The sequence below is a fragment of the Saccopteryx leptura genome, chromosome 10 (assembly GCF_036850995.1).
Source record: "Saccopteryx leptura isolate mSacLep1 chromosome 10, mSacLep1_pri_phased_curated, whole genome shotgun sequence".
In the NCBI taxonomy this organism is placed as follows: Eukaryota; Metazoa; Chordata; class Mammalia; order Chiroptera; family Emballonuridae; genus Saccopteryx; species Saccopteryx leptura.
This window is the reverse complement of record NC_089512.1, coordinates 40,501,283-40,527,632: the sequence shown is the minus strand read 5'-3', so window position 1 is coordinate 40,527,632 and position 26,350 is coordinate 40,501,283. Positions and strand designations below refer to the sequence as shown.

General features: G+C 40.9%; 1 protein-coding gene and 1 pseudogene across 2 annotated transcripts in view; one reads left to right on the top strand and one right to left on the bottom strand.

Moving 5' to 3' along the window:
• The first annotated feature begins 14,009 nt into the window (after positions 1–14,009).
• STAG1 (STAG1 cohesin complex component) overlaps positions 14,010–26,350 on the top strand; it is a 475,156-nt gene continuing 462,815 nt past the window's right edge. For both annotated transcript variants that reach the window (XM_066352127.1, XM_066352126.1), the window contains exon 1: positions 14,010–14,227. The gene's annotated coding sequence lies outside the window, so the exon portion shown is untranslated. The remainder of the gene's footprint in view (positions 14,228–26,350) is intronic.
• The window catches only part of LOC136381837 (gamma-aminobutyric acid receptor subunit beta-3 pseudogene), a 44,651-nt pseudogene continuing 32,800 nt past the window's right edge, over positions 14,500–26,350 (bottom strand).

Sequence of the window (26,350 nt, the reverse complement as noted above, 5' to 3'; positions counted from 1 at the left end):
CCTTACTTAGACTATACACATGAGGTGCTGCCTCGTGCTCTTGAACCAATCAGGCAAAGTATAAGCAAGCAAGCCTAACACACTTATTTGGCCAACAAGGGGGAGGGAGTAGCTTCTTGTATGTGCCTTGACCAGGCGAGTCTGGGGTCTCAAACTGGTAACCTCAGCATTCCAGGTTGATGCTTATCCACTGCACCACCACAGGTCAGGCAACACTAATATTTTAATAAGTCATTTCTTTTCATGGTATGTTGTAATTAAATGCAATTATAATATATTATAGCCTTGGAGGTAAAATATAAAATGATGTTTGCAACACTATTCAGTTTCTAGAAACAAATTCATTAAAATGTATAACACGCAATATTGCTTAGTTTTAAAAGCCATTTTTATTTTTTCTCTGATTATAATAGTGTGTTTACTGTAGAGAATTTGGAACATGCATAAAAACATAGAGAAAAAAAATGTCACCTATAATTGTAATACCATGAGAAATCTACTATTAACATTTTTGTGGTTTCTTCTATTGCTTTTTCTTATCCATATTGAACAGTTCAATATTTTAGGAAAAATGAAATCATATGTACTTTTATTTTTGTATCCTGCTCTTTTTTTTTTTTTTTTTTTTTTTTGTAGATTGTGGATATAAATTAATACTCTCTCTTTGATGGGCAACTAAAAATAATGATACAAATTTTAAATCTGCCTGACCAGGTGGTGGCGCAGTAGAGAGAGCATCGGACTGGGATGCGGAGGACCCACCAGCTTGGACCCAAGGTCGCTAGCTTGAGCAAGGGGTTACTCGGTCTGCTGTAGCCCCCGGTCAAGGCACATATGAGAAAGCAATCAATGAACAACTAAGGTGTCACAACGAAAAACTGATAATTGATGCTTCTCAGCTCTCTCCATTCCTGTCTGTCCCTGTCTATCCCTCTCTCTCTGACTCTCTCTCTGTCTCTGTAAATTAAAAAAAATTTTTACATCCATATACCCTTTGACCCAGCAATTCTATTTATTCTTTGGATGTGCCTCATGTGCAAGAAAAGGTGGATGTATAGGAATGTTTTAACAGTAAAAGGACAAAAACAACCCAAATGTTACATCCATACAATGAAATACTGTTCAGCTATTAGAAAGAAAGTAGACATACAGATAAATAACCTCAAGCTCAGTTGTTAGGGAAGAGAAAGATATAGGACAGTGTTAATAGTATGCTCTCACATCTGTGTAAAAAATTTAAAAAATGTAAAAGGGACATTATATACCTTTATGCCAATATGGGCACAGAATATTTTGAAATCAGACATTAAAAAATCTTTTTAAATGGCTCTCTTTGGTCTCAGCTTCAGGAGGAGACGACCAAGGGAAAATCATCTTTCTGAAAGCACCATGACAAAACGCACATGTGCAGCTGCTATGGCTCCAAGATCTACAGCCTCCAGAAGTCCACCTGTGGCCAGTGTGGCAACCCTGACAAGAGGAAGAGGAAGGGAAGTATAATCAACGAAATACCTAAAATTTGTGTACTGTAGTTCAGGCATAGACTCTTTCACAGGGTGAAGGAACAACACCTAAACACAAGAGAGCAGTTGTTGCAGCATCCAGTTCATCTTAAGGATTTCAACGATTAGTCATGCAATAAATATTTTGGCTAAAAAAAATCTGTAAAAATGGTTCTGCTGTGCCTGACCAAGTGGTGGTGTGGGGGATAGCTTTGGACTGGGACACAGAGGACCCAGGTTTGAACCCTGAAGTTGCTGGCTTGAGCTCAAAGGTTGCAGGCTTGAAGTTCAAGGTTGCTGGATTGAGCCCAGGGTTGTTGGCTTGAGCAAGGGGTTACCCGGTCTGCTGTAGCCCCCCGCGCCCCCCCCCCCGCAGTCAAGGCACATATGAGAAAGCAATCAATGAACAACTAAGGTGCTGCAATGAAAAATTGGTGCTTCTCATCTCTCTCCCTCCCTGTTTGTCTGTCCCTCTAGCTGTCTCTCTCTCTGTCTCAGTGGAAAAAAAGAAAGGTTCCACTGGTAAAGGATCTGGGGATCTGGAATGTGAGGAAGTTTTAGTATCCTTCGCATGTATCCTTTGCAATATACCATATTACCCCATGTATAAGATGCTCCCATGTATAAGACACATCTTAATTTTGGAGCCTGAAATTTGAAAAAAAATGTATTACATAAAGTTATTGAATTCAAGTTTTATTCATCATAAAATTTATACAACTCCTCATCACTGTCAAAACTCTCATGCATTAGCTTGTCCTCATCTGTGTCTGATGACAAATCACTGTCTTCATATATTGCCTCGTCCTCAGTTCCAGGTATGGCATTTGAAATGCCACACTTCTACAACCACTGTAGAATTGCTCATCTTATAGATGCACCCAATTTTTAGATCCCAAAGTTTTTGGGAAAAAATGCATCTTATACATGGGGAAATACAGTATGGTAATTTTCTTTTTTTATAACCATGTGTGTGTTTATTTTTTTTAGTTAGAAAAGGTAAAAGATTTTTTAAAAAACCCGCAACTCTAATATTTAGAAATATCCACTGTTAACATTTTGACACATTTTCTCCCAATCTTTTCCTTTAGTGTAAGTATATGTATGTGTGTGTGGATACACATACATAGCCATGCACTTATGCTGATAAGAAACAATCTCCAAGATAATGTCAAAATTAGTATTGAATTGTATGTATAATCTCATATTAATTCCTACCATTTACTGTTATTTTTATTTTTTTTAGTGTGAGAGAGAGAGAGAGGGACAGGAAGGGAGAGAGATGAGAAGCATCAACTCATAGTTGTGATATTTTAGTTGTTCACTGATTGTTTCTCATATGTGACTTGTTGGGGGAGGGGGCTCAAGCTGAACCAGTGACCCCTTGCTCAAGCCAGCAATCTTGGGCTCAAGCCAGTGACCATGGGGTCATGTCTATGATCCCATGATCAAGCTGGTGACCCCGCGCTCAAGCTGGATGAGTCTGCACTCAAGCTGGTGACCTCAGCTTTCAAACCTGGGACTGCAGTATCCCAGGCTGACACTATATCCACTGTGCCACCATCAGTCAGCCTACCACTTACTATTATTAAATTGTGATATTTTTCATGTCAATAATTATTTTCTGAAAACAAAGAATTTTGAATGGCTATAAACACATATTTGTGTATGTGTGTGCATCATTTATGTTATTTTTTTTTCTTAGAATAAATTCCTTAAAGTAGAATTACTGGGAATTAAGGGTTGCTCTCTCTCTTTCTCTCTCTCTCATATATATATAAAATACTTTTTTAAAAATTATTTTCCAGGATGTCTACACAAAATTACTGTCCCAGGTGTGGAAGAGATTATCTATTTTCTATAAAGTTGATTTTACAAAATGAAAATTGCTTTGTTGCCTGACCAGGCAGTGGCGCAGGATAGAGCATTGGACTGGGACACAGGATCCAGATTTGAAACCCTGAGGTCACTGGCTTGAGCACGTGCTCATCTGGCTTGAGCACGGGCTCATCTGGCTTAAGTGCGGACTCACCATCTTGAGTGCGGGGTCTCTGGCTTGAGCATGGGATCAGAGACATGATCCACAGTCACTGGCTTGAGCCTAAAGGTCACTGGCTTGAAGCCCAAGGTCACTGGCATGAGCCCCAAGGTCTCTGGCTTGAGCAAGGGATCACTTGCTCTGCTGTAGCCCCTCGGTCAAGGCACACATGAGAAAGCAATCAATGAACAACTAAGGTGCTGCAACAAAGACTTATTGCTTCTCATCTCTCTCCCTTCCTATCTATCTGTCCCTTTCTCTGTCTCTGTTGCAAAAAAGAAAGAAAGCTTTGTTGAACCTTTTCATTATAAAGTTAGCATACACTAAATATACAAACACAGAAAATACAAATATAGTAACGTATCCTAAAAATTCAAATTCTGGAAAGTGTAAAAATAAAAATAAAAATCACTATCCAGAGATACTCACCATTAATACTAAGATATACATCCAGATTTTTTCCTAGTATATGCATATTACTTTAACTTAATGTTTCTTTCCAAGCCAATAGATAAAATGGAGGTAATTATTATTTTTTTAATGGGCACCTAGTAATCTAATATACAGATATACTATATAAATGGCTATCTCAGATTGGGTTCCTTGGGAAGCAGACTCTGAAATCAATCTTATCAAGCAGGATATTTATTAAGGAGTTGCCTGGGAATCAACAGCTGTGGAAGGGAAGGGAAAGAGGCAGAACTGAACAAAGGCAGAAGTTAAACGGGTATGCAAACCCAGTGAAAGACTCAGCTGACCTCATAAGGAGTTTTGTTGCTGGAATGGCCCCTCAGCATTATATCAAATTAGACTGAAATGGCCAGGCCTTTTTGTACCCTGGCACTGATCAGTTACTGGATACGGGCCATCCTGAGAAAGGGACAAGCCTCTCTGCAGCTGAGTCAATCCTTGAAGGAGCTAATAGCGTTCCTAGAAGGTGGGGTAACAAATCCTTCACTGAAGAGGTATCTGAGCAGCATATCACAGCATCTCCTACAGTCTATCCCTTGATCTGTTTACATACACTTTTTCATATTTGTTCTGGGAGCAGCAGCACCATGATTAGAGAGAGCTTCTTTTTCTGTGGGAAATATTAAAAAGGAAGGTTAATGGAATAAACTACACCAGCTAGTTTCAGGGGCTACACCTGATACTCATTGTCTCCCTCTTCTCTATCCATTCTAATTTTAGTATATGTGCTCCCAAAGCAAGCACTCTATTCATTCTAGATTCCCCTTACCCTCAGCTATAATCTCTGCTGGTCTCAGTGGCTTACCTGGTAGCATGACCGAGGCCCTCATCCTGGCTTCCCCTTTCTGGGCTGAGATTGCTACACTTGTCCATGTATGGTCAAACTGGACAAGGGTGCACCAAGAGGTGTCCAGTTGGATTTCCAAATTGCCAAACATATTCTTCCATGCCACCATTGTGTAACCTGTGCCAGAATGGTGACTCCTCTTTTTGTCTAATGGTCTCCGGATTCAAAGAACACAAATAGGCTATGCTGGCAGCCATAGCTTATAGCTCAGCAGGAATATTGCTGTGTTCCCCTGGTAAACTTGTGTTCCCTTTGGAGACCAGTACCTTCAACTCTGCAGAGCTCCAAGTTGGGAAACAATTTATCCAACTCTTATTTTCTACACATCTTGTGAGCTGACACCAACAAGCTTTTGTTATGAACTGTCATTCCAAGAATGTTTGTATAGTGAACAGCCTTGGAAGATAAATATGGTGTCTCTCTTCAGAACAAAAGACAGCTTTATGACTGTCCAGTATAAAAAAAGTAATTTCTCTCTCGGGGAAAAGTCCGGGTAAATTATTGAATAAAAGTTTTTTTCTCTAAACTCAGAGTACCTCAGCCATTATGCAGATCCACTGTGTGTACAGCATTGATCTAGCCCACTCCACACCTTCCTCATGGTATGTGGATAACAAGGGAAACCAGTGTAAACATAAGCCTCATGCTGCTTGCTGTGCTTGAGCAACAGTCCTCTGGCTCTCATCCAGGAGTCTCATGTCTTCTGCCAGCCTCCATAAGTGGCAGCCTATCTTGTCAGCTTATGTATATGATGAAATCTCAGATCCTTCACAGTTCTTGACAACTATGTTATGACTAAGGGTGAGAGGATGAACAAACCTGGGACAGAAATGTAAATATATATATATATATATATATATATATATATATATATATATATACACACACACACATACTGTTATCCATTACATGTAAATGAGAACTGTTTTTCATTCTCTTTTTGGAGATGGAAAAGAACATATTTGTCAGATTAATGATTGCATACCATGTACCTATGGAATGTTTATCTAGCTAAGATACCATATCTTGTATCTTTCTCCAGAATCAGTCTGGTTTTTTCAGGGACCACAGTGTAGAATAAAACGAAGGTATGATGAAGATCACCACCACCCCTTCATCCTTTAGATCTTTAGGAGTGGCACTAATTCCCACCATTTCCCCCAGCAATACTGTTTTGTTTTGTTTTTTTTAAATTTATGTCTTTTCTAGGAGAGGGGGAAGTTTCAGGGGCTTCCAGTTGGCCTTCCCATTACACTTCATAGTTAGCACAATTACCACATTGGGTCTTTGGCCTATGAAGTAAGAGTCAACATAATGGGAAAATAATTCATTTGCTCCAGATGCTCTTCACATTTTTCTTTGAGTGGCTTCTTACTGGTTTTAACAGAGGTCTTTACAGAAGAAATGTAATTTTGGCACTCTCTTTAGTCTGGAAGTTGGCTGTTAATTTTGAGTCAACCTGTGAACATAACACAAAAGACTTATTGACTGTGTTTTAGGGAGGTGAATAGAAGGTGAGAATAATGGTGGAATTAATATTGGAGAGTTGAAACACTAAGGTTGAAATAGTACCTAGAATTTCAGTTTATTCTTAAAAGTTACAAAGATAACTAACAAAAGAGCTAAAATTAATGCAACGCAACTGTTGAATATTGGAAGAGTGGATCTTAGCATAATCCTTATTTTTTACAGCAGGGAGTCATTACATATTTTCTAAAACTGATATGAGCATATCTAGAAAAACCAAAGTAATCACAAACAGAAACATGTAAAAAAAAAAGGTGTCTTTGGAGACTGTCCTAGAGCAGTGATTTTCAATCAGTGTGCTGCAACCATTTTTTAAACATGTAACACCGGACTATTTAGGTAGGGACACTGACCTCTTTTTGCTTAGATTGGCAAATAAAAAAATGACAATAGCCAAGACAATAGCCATCCAGTGTGAATGAATCAAAATTATACCAATTTTTTTTGTCAGATTAGCAAAAAATATATTTTTGTGCACTGCAGAAGTTTAGTAATTAGTTTATGTGTGCCATGAGATAAGGTTGAAAATCACTATCCTGGAGGTAAAAAGGATTAGGATGAAATTTGTTGCTTTTCATCATAAATTCTTTAGCCCTATTTGATTTTGTTGCAACTTAATGTTTCTTTTATTCATTGCCATGTGTTTATTTCCTTGAAAAAAATTAGAGGTTAATTTTTCTGTTTATTATGGAAACAATATTTTAGATATCTGCCTTATGAAGGTTGATTCGCTAAAATGGGTCAGGTCTCATTCCAGATCTTTTAAAATAAGCAGTGAGATAGAAAACTAAGAACACTAAGAAATTTGGATGAAGCAAATGGTTGTTCTACTGATACTGTATTCTCTACCCCAAATAATAGTTAAGAATCTTTGATTCTTAAGCTTTTGCATTGGCAGTATTGTAGCCAATGAGGTTTATTCGAGGTGCAAATTATTGCTAATTAAAAAACAAACAGCCTGACCAGGTGGTAGCATGGTGGATGGAGCGTCGGATTGGGATGCAGAGGACCCAGGTTTGAGACCCCGAGGTCGCCAGCTTGAGCGCAGGCTCATCTGGCTTGAGCAAAATGCTCACCAGCTTGGACCCAAGGTTGCTGGCTCGAGCAAGGGGTTACTCGGTCTGCTGAAGGCCCACGGTCAGGGCACATATGAGAAAGCAATCAATGAACAACTAAGGTGTCACAACAAAAAAACTGATGATTGATGCTTCTCATCTCTCTTCGTTTCTGTCTATCTCTATCTATCTCTCTCTTTGACTCTCTCTCTGTCCCTGTAAAAACAAACAAACAAACAAACAAACAAAGAAACAAAGAAACCCTGGCTATCGCTGATTGGCTCAGAGGATAGAGTGTAGACCTGGTGTGTGGAAATCCTAGTTCGATCACTAGTCAGGGCACACATGAGAAGCAAACATCTGCTTCTCTTTCTCTCCCTCTCTCCTTTCTCTCTCTCTTCCCCTCTTGCACTGGCTCAATTGGTTTGAGCATTTCCCCAGGTTCTGAAGATAGTTTGGTCGGTCTGAATGTCGGCCTCAGATGGCGGTTGCCAGGTAGATCTCTGTCAGGGTGCATGCAGGAGTCTGTCTCACTGTCTCCTTTCCTCTGACTTAAAAGAATAAAAAACCCTCTGCTTATGAGATTTCTTTTAAGTATCTGAGTAGTTCTGGTCCTCTGTTTTTCTGGGAATAGAGTTTTATCTGCAACCAGGCTACTGATTTTGAGAGGACATAGGTATTCTGGCTCTCTCTTATTATCAATTTAGGGGCAAAATTAATTGCTCATGTTTAGAAGAAACTGTGTTTGTAGTAATAAAAAGGAATAGGAAAATACCATGGTTTATCTGATAGTAGGACACATGGCATATCACTGCCACCAGTTGGCAGCATCCCTAAATTGCAAGAGTAGAAAAGAAGGAAAAAAACCATTTCTGATTTTTTTAAAGACCTAGAAACAAATATTCTGTGACCAAGTGAAAGATGCAAAGGAAGAATAGTAAATATAAGGATAATAAAATGAGATAGTGGTCATAATACCTAAAATACTGTTTTATAGGTTTGTGGAGAGAATGAAAGAGGAGTTATGAAAGCATAATCAGAAGACCTCTCTTTGGCCTAAATATATAGTAGCTGCACCTGGAACTTTGTAAAAGCAGTAAGAAGAGAAGAATCATTAATGAAATGCTACTTAGAAATGTCTTTCTTACAAGATCTGCATGAGAAAAGGACAAAACTCTGATGAATGCAATCAGAAAAGAACTAAATAAATGGAGGGATACTCCCTGTTGATGAGTAGAAAGACTCAATATCATTAATGTCAGTTCTTCCTCACTTGATCTATAGAGTCAGTGCAATCCAAATCAATATCAACAAATGGATTCTAAAGGCAAAAGACCCAGAATAGCCAGCACAATATTGAAAGAGAGGAACAGAGTTGGAAGACTGATGCTATCTGACTTCAAGACTTACTATTAAGCTATAGTAGTCAAAACAGTGTGATATTGGTGCAAGTCTAGACATATAGAATAAAGCAGAATTGAGAGCCCAGAAATAGACCCCCATAAATATAGTCAAGCGACCTCAGACAAAGAAGCAAAGGCAATACAATGGAGTAAGATGGCTCCTTCGACAAACAGTACTGAAACAGGACATCCACGTTAAAAAAATAAGCCCAGATTCATATCTTATATCCTTCACAAAAATAAACTCAAAAGAGCATAGATCTGAATGGAAAAAGCAAAATTATAAAACTTCTAGATGATCACATAAGAGAAAACCTAGATGACGTTGGGTATGGTGATACCTTTTAGATATAACACCAAGGACACAATTCATGAAATAAATGACCTGGGCTATATTAAAATGAAAAAATCTGCTTTGTAAAACACAATGTCAAGAGAATCAGAAGACAAGCCACAGACTGGGAGAAAATATTTGCAAAAGACATATAATAATAAAGGACTATAATCTAAAATATACTAAGAACTTTTAAAACTCAACAGCAAGAAAACAAACCCAAATTTAAAAAAATGAGCCATGACCCTGGCTGGTTAGCCTAGTGGTAGAGCACCAGCCTGGCATGTGAATGTCCTGGGTTTGATTCCCAGTTAGGGCACACAGGAGAATTGGCCATCTGCTTCTTCACTCCTTCTCTCCTTCCTCCCCTTTTCCTCCCACAGCCATGGCTCCATTGGTTCTAGCGTATTGGCCCTGGGTGCCAATGGAGGATGGCTTCGTGGCCTCCTCTCAGGTGCTAAAAATAGCTTGTTGTGGAACAATGGCCTAAGATGGGCAGAACATCACCCCATAGGGGGCTTGCCAGGTGGATCCCAGTCAGGGCACATATAGGAAGGAGTCTGTCTCTGCCTCCCGTCCTCTTATTAAAAAAATAAAGAGATGTATAAATAAAGTGCCAAAGGCCTTGTCTAAGTAGTTCCATTGGATAGTTTCAGATATCCTTTTTGACATTTTTTTCACACCTATAACTCAAAGCTGTTAATGAAAATTATGGTGTTTGAAAGTTTTTGCCAAGAAATTTGGAATCTTGATTAAGAATTTCATTGAAGAGGAGTCTCCTGGGAAATGTGTGATTTTTGTAACAAAGTCACATATTATGGAACCTATTACTCTATCTTACCAGATAGATAAAGATTGAATATATCTGCTTTTGCTTATATTTTATGATGCATCACACTAGTCCAACTAATATGAAAAATTTGTAACAAAAGAGAAATTGAAAAAAGATCAAGCTGTTTCTTGAATGTCATTAAGTATTTTGAATTTTATTTTGTAAATCATAGAACCCATGAAATCACATTTTTTTTAAAGGGAAGTGAATGAAAGACAGGATTTTTTAGAAGGCTATCATAATTGTTCTGGTGTAAGGCAAAGGGAGTGGGTGGGAGGGAAGAGCTTGAATGAGGACAGAGCAATAGAAGAAAAAGGGATTTGAATAAGAATATGATGAGACCTGGACTTTTTTTGAAGGAAACAGAGTCAAGTTTGGCCCTATAATTTAGAGGCTAAGGGACCAGATTATTATATACAAACACCGCTCAAGTGAGAGATTAAAATAAAGTAAACTTAAGATATCTATAAACGTAGAGTGTTGACTACCCGTGTCCCTCGTATTTTTAAAAAAATGCTAAAATTTTCTTAGCAAGATAAAAACAATGTAATAATACCAAATGACATTTCTATATAAGTGTTAGTTTGTTGAATACTCATAACAACCTATGAGATAGGGACTATTGTTATAGTCATCTTACTGTTGAGGAAACTTAGGCAAAAAGAGATTTGCCACATAGTTTTCCAGAGCTGTCTGGTTCCAGCATCTATTTTCTTAATTGTTACACTTGCTGAAATTATAATGCTATTAAGAGAAATTGAAATAAAAAAGATGCATTCATTGTCTGAGATGTTAAATTTTGAGCTGGGGCATACTGGCCAATAAGCTAAACATGATGAATCTTAGTTATGATAAAATCAGGTATAGACAGTAATTTCTGGGAGACTTTTGAAGAAAAAGAATGTAGTAGAGAAGAACAGAGAACTAGGAGTTGAAATATAGGATGGAATAAAGAGGAGGAGCTAGCAAAGAAATCAGAAAACCAGTAAATTAGGTAGGTTGTAGAACCCAAGAATTGTCTTAAAAGCAAGAGAAATAGGGTTTCAAGGATGAACTAGAGATTGGGTGTGCCAAGAAAATAAGGAAAAAGAAAGTAGTTGAAATTAGAACTCTGATAAGTTGAAAGTGCAATTTCAATTTGCTGTCATGAAGTCATTGATAAAAGCTAAAGAATAGGTGGAAATGAAGCGGTGACTTTTTTGACAAATGACAGTAAAAGGAAGGTTGTGTGGGCCCTGAGAAGATTCATTTAATTTGAACCCCAAAAAAGGAATTTATTTGCTGTTATGAACTCCCCACTGTCAACTGAGGGCCTGAATTTTATAAATAATAAGAGCCTGGTAGCCATTTGCTGACAGATGCTTCTCACATGCTCTGGGTACCAGACAGAACCTTACACAAAAAACTCTTGGCTTCCGACACTATGCCCTGCCTGCCTTCTTATGCTAACTGATGTCAACAACTTCAGGGAAACCCTGGTTTCTTTTTTCTTTTTAAAGATTTATTGATTTTAGAGAGAGGAGTAAGAGAGAGATAGAGAGAGAGAGAGAAAGAGAGAGAGAAAGGGGAGGCAAGTGGGAAGCATCAACTCCTAGTACACTGTAGTTGCTTCCTGTATCAGGGCCTTGACTGGAAGCCTGCAGTTTCAAACCAGCAATCTCAGCATTCCAGGTGGAGCTTTATCAGCTGTGCCACCACAGGTCAGGTCCTGATTTCCTCTTAATGGACAGAGACCTGCCCTGTCCAACAGAAGTAAGCAATTTGAATACCTCATTTACATAAAACAGATCTAATTGAGAACCAGGATGGTAACTTTTGCTATAAAAGGTGGCCTTCCTTTTGGGGGAATGCAATTTAGGTTTCTACCTGAATCTGTGTGTCCTGGACTGCAGCTTCTTTTTGGTCAAATAAATGTTTTCCTTTATTACATTATAAAATTAACTTTGGTTTACAATAGACAGTACAGTAACTGGAGGGAGAAGTAGTATTGAATATTTTTAAAAGACTGGAAACTGTTAAAAAACAGAAAGAAGCCAATGGGTAAGAAGATATTTAAGATATATGATGCTATTAAAGTAATGGCAGAAGGAGGAAGTGGGAAGCATGGCATTTGTAGTCCAGGGAGAAAGATTGGTTTTGGAAGAAGGGAAGAATGGATTAATTTTTTGTTTATTCAGTAAGAAGTGGGGAGGCAGAGATAGACTCCCACATGTGTCTCCACCAGGATCCACCCGGCAAACAGACTAGGGGGTGATGCTCTGCCATCTGGGGCTTGCTCTGTTGCTCGGCAACTGAGCTATTTTAGTGGTCTGAGGCTAGGACATAGAGCCAACCTCAGCGCCTGGGGCCAACTTGCTCTGGTCATTCAAGCCATGGCTGCGGGAGAGGGGGAGACAAAGAGAGAGAGAGAAGAGGGAAGGGGAAGGGTGGAGAAGCAGATGGTCACTTTTCCTGTGTGCCCTGACAGGCAATGGAACCTGGGACTTCCACATGCAGGGCTCAACACTCTATCACTGAGCCAACCAGCCAGGCCCAGAACGGATTAATTTGATGAGAATTTTTCAGATCAAGAACAGGATGTGTATACAGATATTTTAATATGGAGAGGCTATCAAACCAAAATGGTAAGTTCCATAGTTTAAATCCCAGGAAACCAGATGTAATTATTCTTAGTATAGATTGACATCTTGAATAACAAGTTAAGTTAGAAATCGTCTTCACGAGAATGAGGCAATTAGAGATTAGTAAAAAATAATTATAAGTGGGAGTCCCCTCTCAAACTCATACCTATCTGGTCGGGTGTGACTTCCTCTAGTGAAAAGCCACACACTTTGTGACCCTTGGGAGAGAAACCAGAAATTGGGGTAACCTATTGGAGATTGGCCCTGAAGACTATAAAGAGCCATCCCAAGGCACTGAGCAATTCTAAATCATTACTAAATAGAGCTGGCTACAACAACAAAGAACTTACTAGATGTAAATAGGGCTGATGACCTGGGAGATTAAGGATTTAGTTTGTCCTGAAAAGTTGTGAGCCAGTGAAAGGTATGAGCCAGGGCCAAGACCACGGCGAGGCAGGCGGGTGGAGAGTAGAGGCCACGTTAAACGGCGTATTTTAGTCTTCCACTTCTTCCGTTTTGGCGGTTTAAAAGGCTAGGAATGTCATTTCAGAGCTACCGAGAATAGTCCTAAACTGTGGGAGGAGAAATCTAATTCAAAAACAGGCTATGTTTTCCTACTCTAGGTACACCTCTTTTTCACTAACTGGCCAATGCTGCCGCCTTATGCAAAGCCGGCACCACGGAAGGATCTGCCTTAGGGATAACGCCAGTCGGCCTGGAGCCGGCACCGTTGTGTCGCGGTCAGCGGCAAGGGAGGTCCCAAACAGTTCTCGAAATCTTTACACCCTCGCTGCGTAAAGCGCCTCGTCAGGAGTCAACAATAAATCGCTAATACGAGGCCGCGTTCCGAGGCCCGGATGAAACAGGAGGCGAGGGAGCACTTTTGCGCGCCACTCCCCTGCGTCTCCGCAGAGCGCGTCCAGGGCGGGGGTGAGGGCACCAGGGGTCAGGCGGGTCTGCAGGAAAGCGCCAGTCTCTCGGCCAGGGGAGGGGCCTTGGTGAAAGTGCAGGGGCGGGCTTCCCTTCTCGGTCCCGGTAAAGCTCCAAAAATGGCGGGCGGCCACACAGCTAGCGAGGCGCGCAGGCGCCACCGTGGCCCACTTTCCGTCCGCCTCAGGCACCCACGAACTGTCCACAACGCCCTCATCCAGAGGTATCCGCCGCTCGCAATTGGCTCAGCTGGGCTAGCTGCCCCGTGCGGGGGCGGAGCCGCCACGCAGAGGCCACGTTTCCCGCCCCGCTGGTGCGCGTGCGCGCAATCCCCACTGGAAGCGTTTGCGCGCGCCCCCGCCGTCCCCCCCCCCAGCTCGCGCCTCAGCTCCCTCCCCTTTCCGGGCAGGCCCGTCCCGTCAGTGAGGCAGTATGCACCGCGGCCAGCAGAGGGCGGTCCGGACCCAAGTCTGCAGCGGCGCCATTGGCGTGTGGAAAATGCCACCAGATGGCGGGTTAGGATTGCAGCTCCGTTGAAGGCGCGGCCCCCGCTCCCGAACCCCCGGCGACCACCCCGTAACAACCCCCCCACATCGGGAATAACACACCGGAGACTTTTGGGGGGAAACTAGGTCGACGGCCGGCGGCGCCCGGATGGGCAGCTGAGGTGGGTACGGGCGGCGGCGACAGCGGCGGGGGGCGGGAAAGAGGGGGAATGCGGCGGCAGTAGCGCGGGGGCTGGAAACGCGGATCCAAAATGGAGGCCGGGCGAGAGGGAGAGAGAGCGAGCGGGGAGCGGGCGGGCGGGCCCGGCGCGGGCTCCGCGCGGGGGAGGGAGGCCGCGCGGGCCTGTGCGCCGTGCGGCGGTCGCTGACCGTCCGGGCACGCGGGGGCGGTGGCTGTGGGCGCGGCGGGCACCCGGGGAGCCCTCGTCGCTCCTCACCATCCCGCGGGCCCCGAAAATTGTGCCCCCGCCCGCTCGGGCACTACGGCGACGGGCGCGGAAGCCTTTGTGGCGCGCTCGGGCCCGCCGCCAAGCCCGCCGTCCCCACCCCCTCCCCGCCCGGACTTCGGGACTCGCCCGCGCCCGGCAGAGCCGGGCCGAGGCGGGCTAGTGCGACCGCCTCCCGCCGCCCTGCGTTTCTGCGGTGTTTTAGCGGCAGCGTCGTCACATGACAACGAGCTAGCCTCGGTGGAGGGGCCTAGGGGGTCGCTCGGCGTGGCGGCGGGCCCTGGCTTTTTCTTAGTGGGGTGGGGCTGGGAGCTGGCGATAGGGGCAAAGGGGACGTCGAGGACAGGCTTCCCGCTATTTGCCCTCCCCGCCCTCGACGGAGGTCTCCTTGTGAAACGTGTCCGGGCCCGAGCACTGCCCCACTAGTTTGCCAAACCCCTGGGAGATGAAACCAATAAAAGTTGTTTTCCCTCTTTTCTTGGGGTGGGGGCGGGGTGAAGAGCTGGGAAACTGGAGTGCTTAGAGTTGGACCTGGGCCTCAATTGCAGGGTCTCAACTGGGTGCTGCTTGTGTGCTGTAGAGACTGAGAAATTTTCCGATTTTAAGATTATCACCTCTCCCCCTCTATCCACATTTGAAGTGTTATCGCTTCTCTTCGCATTGACGAAGGATCGTGTCCTGGGCATATAAGTCTTGGGATGGTTTTGGATGCTTATGGACTCAAAACAATGCTGTTTGTGTTTCTGTTTGTAGGTGATGATGGTGAATTATATTCTGTTAACGTTGATGTTAAAAAGATGATATAGTTTATTCCTTGTGACTACGAAGGACTGTATTTTGCATCTTATATAAAGTTGATGTTTGTTACAGTATTGAATTGGCATAAAGAAAGTTGTGTAATTTGTAACTTCTGTGGAATTTGAGTACTGTATAACTCCACTTTTTAGTTTTCTGTATGTGTGTGTTTTTTAAGAAAATTGCAAATTCTGTTGCTGAAGCACTTAGGGAAACATACACAAGCAGAAAAAAAACTGGTTTATTGTGATATATTGTGCCGCATTTTCATTTTCATAATATATGAAGAATTCAGATTAAAAAATTTGGCCAAAGGGTAGAATGTTGGAAGATCCAGAAAAATTGTTTACTTGCTTGTGATTTAGAATACTTATGACACAAATTGTTTGCTATCTAAAGTTCTAGAAAACCTACAGGTGTTTTACTGCATTTCCAAAATGTAGATGTTTATTCAAGTGGTCTATCTATGGTCATTTTTACAATTAAACTACTTTTGAATGAAAATTTCTCTGTATCGTCTTTAGTTTTGATGTTCTGACAAAGCTAGGGGATATTTAGATGTAAAATATGGAAAACTGTTATGTTACTAAGATTGCTTTTTTGGAAGAGAGTAATACAATTACTTTTTATTTGAATGTTTTTTTAAATAGTTTAACCGTGCTGTGCTGTACTGGTTAGTACTGGACTACAGTTACTTTAACCATTCCTTAGGTTTGTGATCTTTAGGATGTCACTCTTGAGCCTTACTTTCCTCATCCCTAAAATGAAAATAATAAATTATTTGGTAGTTGTTTAGAAGGTGTGTGTGAAAAAGCTCCTTTTGATTGGTAATACTTGACAATTTTATACAGTTTTAATCTCTTTTCCTTAATTCTGGATCTGTATAATCAGTGCTTTGAGGAGATACAATGCGCTCTGGGGAGAAAGATATAGGTCTCCCCCCACCCCTTATTTTCTTTGCTGCTTTGCCCTATGTCAAGCGAATATATTCATTTTCTTTTGATGTATTGTAACACCTCTTTATTATGTTACAATTTCTATGATCAGAAGTCTGAATACTCTTTTTAACCAGGCTCTTAGTTCAGCATCTCACCAGGCTGAAATCAAGATGTCACCTGTGGCTGCAGTTCTCATCTGAGGTTTAAGGTCTTCTTTGAAGCTTACTACTTGTTGGCAGAATTAAATTCCTTGTGGCTGGCTGTAAGAGTGAATTGGCCAGGGACCATTCTCAGTTCCTTGCCATGTGTCCATATAGGCAGCCACAACATGGCTGCTTTCATCCAGGCTAGGTAGACCAATCTCTTATCTCTATACTCTCTTTTAAAACCTCTTTAAGAAACTCATCTGATGAGATCAGATCCACTCAGGATAATCTTTTTAGTGAACTCAACTGATTAGGGACTTTAAATACAAATGCAAAAATCTACTTTCCATCTAACAGTCACAAGGGATATATCCCATTATATATAAAGATCTCTCACACACTCAAAGGGAGGGGTGAGACAAGGATGTGAGATCATTGAGGGCTCTTTTAGAATCTGGACATACAAGGAGAGAATATAGGCCTTGGCGTAATCCCATTTGATAAATTTAATTATATATACTTATTTTGCCTTTCTTAACACTTTTTCCTTTCCCATATTTCCTGCTACCTCAGTTTAAGTGTCTCCCTCTATAAAAGGGGTTGGGAACCTTTTTGGCTGAGAGAGCCATGAATGACACATATTTTAAAATGTAATTCTGTGAGAGCCATACAACGACCTGTGTACCTTACGCATTTTCCAATAAAAATGGTGTTGTCCCGGAGGACAGTTGTGATTGGCTCCAGCCACCTGCAACCATGAACATGAGCGGTAGGAAATGAATGGGTTATAATGCATGAGAATGTTTTATTTTATTTTATTTTATTTTTTTACAGAGACAGAGAGAGAATCAGAGAGAGGGATAGACAGGGACAGACAGACAGGAACAGAGAGATGAGAAGCATCAATCATTAGTTTTTCATTGCTCATTGCAAGACCTTAGTTGTTCATTGATTGCTTTCTCATACGTGCCTTGACCGTGGGCATTCAGCAGACCAAGTAACCCCTTGCTCGAGCCAGCGACCTTGGGTCCAAGCTGGTGAGCTCTGCTCAAACCAGATGAGCCCACGCTCAAGCTGGTGACCTTGGGGTCTCGAACCTGGGTCCTCGGCATCCCAGTCCGACGCTCTATCCACTGCACCACCGTCTGGTCAGGCGTTTTATATTTTTAACATTATTATTTTTTTTATTAAAGATTTATCTGTGAGCCAGATGCAGCCATCAAAAGAGCCACATCTGGCTCGCGAGCCATAGGTTTCCGACCCCTGCTCTATAAAGTGTTTTATTGCATTTAGAGGAAACCAAATTTAAAAATAAGAAAGGCAGTGGAAAAGATTATGCAGTTCTTATTGTTCTTATTCCTTGGTACCTATTGTTTTACCCATTTTAGAGATGAGATGAAATCTAAGACAAGTTAAGGAATTTAAGTGCTTAAGATCAGTCTTATTAAGAGACAGGTAGATTCACACAGTCATTGCACCAGACAGTTGGTGTGGTGTGATTGTTCCAGCAGCTTGTAAAGAGGAAATTCTTATGGGAAAGAATAGTTATTAAGTAGAGATATTGGTAGAACAAAGAAGGTAGCAGAAGTTTGGTCATGGTATGTATGTGAGATGGTTTTCTGTTGACACAGGAAACATCCAAACCTGTAGAGAATTTTTATGAGTTTATTCGAGCCAAACTAATGACAGTGCTGGGAAGCAAGATCTCAGATGCTCCAGAGAATGATCATTTGCAGTATTTGTTTGTTTGTTTTAATACATTTGGAATTTAGGAAGGAACACGAATGAGGAAGATTACATGAAAGTGGGAGAATACAAGGCCAAAGTGGGGATTGGGTTACAGGATATTTCCAAGATTAAGTGTTCTTGTGTGTGAGGATGGTTATACTTCCCAGGGATCTGAAAAAGAGGCCTTTTTTTTTTTTTTTTTTGTATTTTTCTGAAGCTGGAAACGGGGAGAGACAGACAGACTCCCACATGTGCCCGACTGGGATCCACCCGGCATGCCCACCAGGGGGCGATGCTCTGTCCTTCTGGGGGGTCGCTCTGTTGCGACCAGAGCCACTCTAGCGCCTGGGGCAGAGGCCAAGGAGCCATCCCCAGCGCCCGAGCCATCCTCGCTCCAATGGAGCCTCGGCTGCGAGAGGGGAAGAGAGACAGAGAGGAAGGAGAGGGGGAGGGTGGAGAAGCAGATGGGCGCTTCTCCTGTGTGCCCTGGCCGGGAATCGAACCCGGGACTTCTGCACGCCAGGCCAACGCTCTACCACTGAGCCAACCGGCCAGGGCTTTTTTTTTTTTTTTTTTTTTTAACAGAGAGAAAGAGAGAGAGAGAGAGAGAGAGAGAGAGAGAGTTAGAAAGAGGGATAGACAGGAATGGAGAGAGATGAGAAGCATCAATCATCAGTTTTTCGATGCGACACCTTAGTTGTTCATTGATTGCTTTCTCATATGTGCCTTGACCGTGGGGCTACAGCAGACCGAGTAACCCCTTGCTCAAGTCAGCGCCCTTGGGTCCAAGCTGGTGAGCTTTGCTCAAACCAGATGACCCTGTGCTCAAGCTGGGGACCTCTGGGTCTCGAACCTGGGTCTTCCTCTGCATCCCAGTCTGATGCTCTATCCACTTCGCCACCGCCTGGTCAGGAAAGAGGCTTTTCAATGGTGTGTTAACCTTAGGTACACAGAAAAAATGGGCAGGGCTTACTTAAGGTGAAGAAAACCTTTTACTAGGGAAGTTACAGGCCTGAGGTGTGACTACCATCATAACCTACTCAGTTAGGAATTTATGATTGCATCACTCTGAGAATACTTTCAGTTAGATGTAGTATAGAGCCCCTTTTTTGTCCACAGATTCAAGAAGCAGATTATTTTCAAGAGGAGGCAATTAGGACAGTTTTAGCAAAGGGTATTAAGCTTTAAAGAATATAGCCAGGAGTTAAGATTGTTAGGGATATACCTATTAATTTATTATTAGAAATACGATACAGTAGGGGCTTGGTAAATCTTTGTTAGTGGAATAAAAATATAGATCTTTAGAATTTAGGTGATTCTTGCTATTCTGATACTCTGTAGGGGAAATTGGGAAGCAAAGGCTGTAAAGATTGCTCTTGCTTAAGACCCAGAGTGAGATGATTCTTGATGTAGGAATTAGGGTTGTCTACAGAGATGGAGGGATCAGTTTTCTGTCATTTTGATAGTTATGAAGCTAGGATCTCAGTTTCCTATCTTTTTTTTTTTTTTTTTTTTTTTTTTCATTTTTCTGAAGCTGGAAACGGGGAGAGACAGTCAGACAGACTCCCGCATGCGCCCGACCGGGATCCACCCAGCACGCCCACCAGGGGGCGATGCTCTGCCCACCAGGGGGCGACGCTCTGCCCACCAGGGGGCGATGCTCTGCCCATCCTGGGCGTCGCCATATTGCGACCAGAGCCACTCTAGCGCCTGAGGCAGAGGCCACAGAGCCATCCCCAGCGCCCGGGCCATCTTTGCTCCAATGGAGCCTTGGCTGCGGGAGGGGAAGAGAGAGACAGAGAGGAAAGTGCGGCGGAGGGGTGGAGAAGCAAATGGGCGCTTCTCCTGTGTGCCCTGGCCGGGAATTGAACCCGGGTCCTCCGCACACTAGGCCAACGCTCTACCGCTGAGCCAACCGGCCAGGGCTCAGTTTCCTATCTTAAAGTACTGAGGGAGCCTTGTCTTACTGAGAAATTTTTAAGTGAGCTTTAAGTAGGTCATAGTTAGACCAGTCGGTTTTATAGAATCATTTCTCTGTGTAATACATCCCTTCCTTGTTGCTTCCCTGAGGTTTCTTCCTCTTCTAAGTCTCTGTTCTTGCCATTAAGTGCTCAAAGGACATCTTAAATCCTGCCTTCTTTATAAAAGACATTCCCTTGTGCTATGGGCCTAATGAATGATATACCAGTTAGTTGCTCAGATGTCTCTAAGGAGTTCTGTTGTAATTAAAATGCTATACTAATGGCTTTTAACTTGCTAGAAGCTCACAGTTGCAAAACATTTTACACTGTAACTCAGTATGTACATACAGTGGGAATAAAAGTTCACGAAACATTTTATTTAGCACACTCTGATAGTCTGATTTAAATTTTTATTTATTTAGTGATTTTAGAGAGAAAGAAGGATCAACCCTTTGTTCCACTTAGTTGTACATTCATTGGTTGCTTCTTGTATGTGTCCTGACCAGAAATTGAACCTGCAACCTTGTCATATCAGGCCGACACACTTGACCAACTATAAACTATTTGGTCAGCGCTGATTTTTAAAAAAAAATTTTTTTTTAAAATAGAGAATGCTCGTTGCAACTTGCTTAAGTGATATAGTGATATCATGACTTAGCTACCCACAGTTGGAAAAGTGTCCAATTATAATCTAATTGGTAATCAGGAGAGTGCAAAGTAAATCATAAGAATAAACCATTTCTCTTCCATCAGAATTGCAAACATTAAAAATCCTATTATAAAGTGTTGGTGAGGATGTGGAAAGTGTAAATTAAGATAGTCATTTTGCAAAAGAATTTGTTTTATTTAGTAAATTGAAGTATAGGTATGTACCTTCAATCTAGCAGTTATGTTTCTGCCTACATTCCTGTGAAAAAAATTCTTGTACTTATATACCAAGGTGTGAACAAGTATTTATAATAGTGTAGTTTGTAGTAGAAAATATCTTGAAACAAAGTGTCCATCAGTGGTAGAATGGATAAATAAATGGTAGTTTTCAAAAGTTAAAATAACCTTTTTTAAGAAGTTGAAATAATATTGATTCCTAGGATAACCTCCCTTGGTCACAGTATATTATCCTTTCTATATTTAATATTTTGTTAGGGATTTTGGGATTTTTTTTCATGAGGGATATTGTGTTGTAATTTTATTTGGTTGTAATGTCTGTCATGTTTCATATTAGGATTATGATGTTCTCATAAAATAAGCTCAGAGGTGTTCCCTCTATTTACTGAGTTTGTGCAAAACTCATACATATTTTTTTTTACCCCCACATTTGGCCCCTATTAGGTTAAGCATTCATCACCATTCACAGAATTTCATCATACTGTTTCTGAATTTGGTCATAATGAGTTTCTTAGAGATGCTTTAACAAAGTAACACAAACTGGTTGGCTTAAAACAACAGAAATTGATTTTCTCACAATTCTGGATGTTGGAAGTCCGGGATCAAGGTGTGAGCAGGACTGGTTTCTTCTGTAGGCACTGAAGGAGGATTCCGTCTACCTTTCTCCCCAGCCTTTGGTAGCTGCCAGCAACCCTTCATGTTCCTTGGCTTGTTACATGCCTGACCCCAGTTTCTGCCTCTCTGGTCACATTGCATTGTCTGTTGATACTACTTTCTGGAATGCTTGCTAGAATTCACAAGTAATGCTGTCTGGACTTGGAATTTTCTTGTGAGAAGGTTTTTGGTAACATTCAGGGTTTTTCTTTTTAGTAGAGGGCTAATTCATATTTTGTTGCACTTTAAATCAGTTTTGGTAAGCTGTAAGTTTAAAGAAATTTTTTCATCTTATTTGTTGACATAAGTTTATAAGATTTCCTTGTTAGCCTCCTAATGTCTTTAGGATCAGTAGTGATGCCTCCTCTTTAATGTTTGTTGTTTTTAATGTGTTCTTTCTTTTTTTCCTCTACCACTCTAATTTTGAAATATTTTCAAATAGTAACATTGCCAGTTTTCTCTTCATCTTTTCTATCTCATCTGTTATTTATAATTTTATTCTTACATTTATTTTGCTCTTTTTTTTTTTTTTGGCTTCCTGGAGTATAACCTAGGTCAGTGGTCAGCAAACTCATTAGTCAACAGAGCCAAATATCAACTGTACAATGATTGAAATTTCTATTGAGAGCCAAATTTTTAAAACTTAAACTATATAGGTAGGTGTATTCCTTATCGAGGTAGTGCCCGCACGTGGTATTTTGTGGAAGAGCCACACTCATGGGGCCAAAGGGCCGCATGTGGCTCGCGGGCCGCAGTTTGCTGACCAGGGACCTAGCTCATAGAGTTCAGACATTTCTTATTTTCTGATATAAACAGTCAAAACTGGAGGTTTTCCTTTAAGCATTGTTGTATCCCATAGATTTTGATATGTTGTGTTTGTATTCAGTTTGAAATAGTTTCTATTTTGCTTTATGACTCCTTTTTTTTGACTGCTTGGTTTGTGATTTCTTCATTAACCCGTGGATTACTTACAGATGTGTTTAGTTTAAAAATATTTGGGTTTTTTTTTTGGGGGGGGGTTTAGACATCCTACCGACTTCTAACTTAATTTCATTTTGAGGTCATATGCTCTGAATGGTTTTATTCCTCTTAAATATAATTGAACCTTGTTTTACCGTCTAGTATATGGTCTGTCTTGGTAAATGTACTTTTCATACTTGAAAGGAAATATATTCAAATGGGTAATAATCTATAAATGTCAATTAGATAAAGGATTTTGATAATATTTTAAAAATAATTTATGTCTTGACTGGCTTTTTGTTTATTGGGGAGTAGGGGTTGGTCTAGTTCTATCAGTTGTTTGAGAAATGTTAAAATGTCCATGACTGGAATTGTCCATTTTCCCTTTAATTCTGTCAAATTTTGCCTCATGTATTTTGAAGCTTTGTTATTAGGCATATACAATTTATGATTGTTTTCCTGATAAGTTGACCTTGTTATTATGAAATGTCCCTCTTTATTTCTTGTAGAAGTCTTTGTATTGAAGTTTTCTTTATCAGATGTTAACAGTCACTCCAACTTTCTTGAGCTTACTGTTTCTATAGTGTATTCTTTTTCCATTCATTTACTTAAAACTCTGTTATTTATATTTAAGATGCACCTCTTAAAAGTAGCATATAGTTGAGTTTTGCTTTTTCCTTATCTTTTTGGCAATATGGAACTGGAATCTTTCAATTATAATAAATATTGATTATGTTCTAATGCCTGGCAAGGTCTGTGAAGGGTCTGACATATTGTTTGCAGACTAGCAAGTGTCAACTGATGGTTGATGGTTGTTGACACCAATTTAGTGCTAACAGGAACCTCCAATTTGGAGTGCAGTGAAGAAAACTTTATTCAGTGCAAAAACAGCTCAGTTGTGATACGGCTGTGAGGTGGCCTTAGTGTCAGGCCCCTTTAGTGTCTGGCTGGATAGCTCTGCTCTGCTTCTTGCCAGTCTGCATTGTGCTGTACTGGTCTGCTCTGCTGTGCTTTGGTCTGCTTCTTTCTCTGCCAGTGTATTTTGGCCTTCACTGGTCTGCTCTGTTGTGCTCTGTTGAGACATTTTAGGTGTTTCAGCTCAGTCTGGGAATTGAAGTCTTCAGTCTTGGTGGAAAGGGAAAGTACACACCCCGGGGGTTCAGAGCATGAACAGAAGTCCCCGCCCTGGTCCCTGATTGGCCTGTTGTCATGCAGATGAGGGCCCCCAAAAAGGCACTATCCTGATGGTCTGAATAGAGCCACTCCTGTTGGTTAGAGCTCCTATTGGATGGGAAAAACCTCAGTCTGGTTGGTTAAAATAAGATTCCAGGAATTCCTTTATAAGGGCTGGTTCAGATGGCTGGCAGTTCAGGGCAGGCTTTTCCTTGAAGTGCAGTTTGTGCAAGAGGTCCTGTACAGAAAAGGCTGCCATGCTCTTGTTATAAAAATTTGAGCCCAATTAGCTAGCCACCAGGAGCCCTTCTAACTTACTTCTTAGTACATAGCTTCTTAGGGTACAGGCAGGTTAATCTGCCACAGTTTAATTGAATGCTAGTGGGAGCCATGAGACTCTTTGGTCAGAGATGAAGAACAACATATTGTAGCAATTGCTGTAGTCACAGAATCAGTGTTTGTGTGAGATCTGTGAGCCCCAGTTTGCACAGCTAGTATGAAGATGTGAAACCTGCACGTGAATTGAGTGGGTTGTGTTATAGGAGAGGAATCCCAAGCTTGGGGAAACTTGAATCTTGATAATGGGTAGTAGGCATGCTTCCCCTTTTCTCTGAGGGAGATGCCTGATTATACATACTAGGTTATTTTTTTCTACCTTATTTAGATCACTGAGAGGCTTCTTTTGCTTTCTAGTAGAGATAGTATGAAGTAGCAGATCTGCAGAAGTTTTAATGACAATGAACAATATTAAAGCTAAAGAACATTTTAAGCTATGGTCTACTTTATTGTTAAATCCTAAATTAACTTTTGAGCCTTATCAGTGGTGGCACAGCAGATAGAGTGTCGGACCGGGATGCAGAAAACCCAGTTTCGAAACCCAAGCGTCACTGGCTTGAGTACAGGCTCATCCAGCTTGAGCATGGGATTCATAGACATGACTCCATTGTTTCTGGCTTGAGCCCAAAGGTCACTAGCTTGAAGCCCAGGGTTGCTGTCTTGAGTCCAAGGTCGCTGGCTTGAGCAAGGGGTCACTCGCTCTGCTGTAGCCCCCTGGTTAAGGTACATATGAGAAAAAGCAATCAATGAACAACTAAGGTGCCCCAACAAAGAATTGATGCTTCTCATCTCTCTCCCTTCCTGCCTGTCTGTCCCTATCTCTATGTCTTTCTTGCTTAAAAAAAAAAAAAAAAGATTCTATATTAGCTTTTGAGAAGAAAATGCCTTACTGTGTACCTTGTACTGCTAGGTATAATTAAAAAGTTTGCTGTCACAGATGAAGGAAGTACTGTCACATGGTTAGTGGCTAAAAATGCTATTGTCCATTGTGCAAGAGAGTTCCTGACACTTGAGTCATCCTGCCTGTTTCCAATTCTAACAACCCCTTCCTAAGTATGTAAATTTGGGCAAATTCTTTAACCTCTCTAAACCTCAGTGTTCTCATCTGTAATATGTGAATAATAAAAGCATGCCTCTGTTGTGGTTTACTTTAGAGGCTAAAAAGCTTTTAAGTATTAAACTATATTGCATTTGACATAAATCCAAAGGGCATTTATTTTAAATTTAAAGGGTGAATAAAAGTATAATTGAAACAAATAATGAGATTATTTTCCAGAAGTAAATAATTTTAATTAATTAGTTCTTATCAGCACATAAAGGTAGCAGATTAAAGCTTTATTGATTAATGAGAATGGTCAGAGGATGAGGTACTCTTGTTAGTTGAAAGATGAGGGTTATGGCCAGAATTTTATGCTTATTGTAAACATATTTCAAACATCAGGTTCTTTTCCTTTCCTTAGAAAGCATTGCATCCTAGAAAGGCAATGTAATGCTTTCTTGGTAATTGAAAAACTTTGATGGTTGTAACAGGATTATTCTTACTTAGATTATTAGCTTTGCGTGTATTATTTTGCAAAGACACTAGAAATTCATCTTGAACTAAAAGCAAAACATGTCTTGAAAGTTACCTCTTTGAGTAAGTTACTAGGCAAAATAAGATGATAGATGATTGCTTTTTTTCTCTCATGAAATGGGGTACAGGAACAAAACCCTAGTTAAACCTAAGAAATTTTTTTTTTAGTTTTTTAAATGTAAAGGCATTGTGGTGTTGGTGAGAGAAAACTAGGGCCAGAGACCTGAGTTTTAATTACGGCTCTAGCACTAACCACCAGTGTCTGTGAATCGTTACTTTTCTGGACTCTGTTCATTGTAAAATTAGTGTCTTGGACCTTGTTTCTAAGATTCTTTTAAAACTTTTAGTGCCTGTTGAAATAATTAGGAAGTTGACTCTGAATCAGGTAATGTAGAATTTTTGATCTGAAAATTTGGAATTAGGTGGGAAACCTAATTGTGTTATCAGCTGCCTCCTTTGGCCTCCTCATCTATTAACTGGTTATTAGACTAATTCATGTTTTCCCCCAGCTTGATAGGTGTACAGACCAATTATGTTAAGATTTAGATAGTATTTATAGTTTTTGGTGCCACCTTTGGGTGTGTGTTTGCTTTTTGATTTGGTGAGAAAGAGATAGATTAGCAGGTGCTTTCATACAGTTTTATTCAATGTGAGTTGTTCAGACATTTATTGAGCATCTATAATGAGCC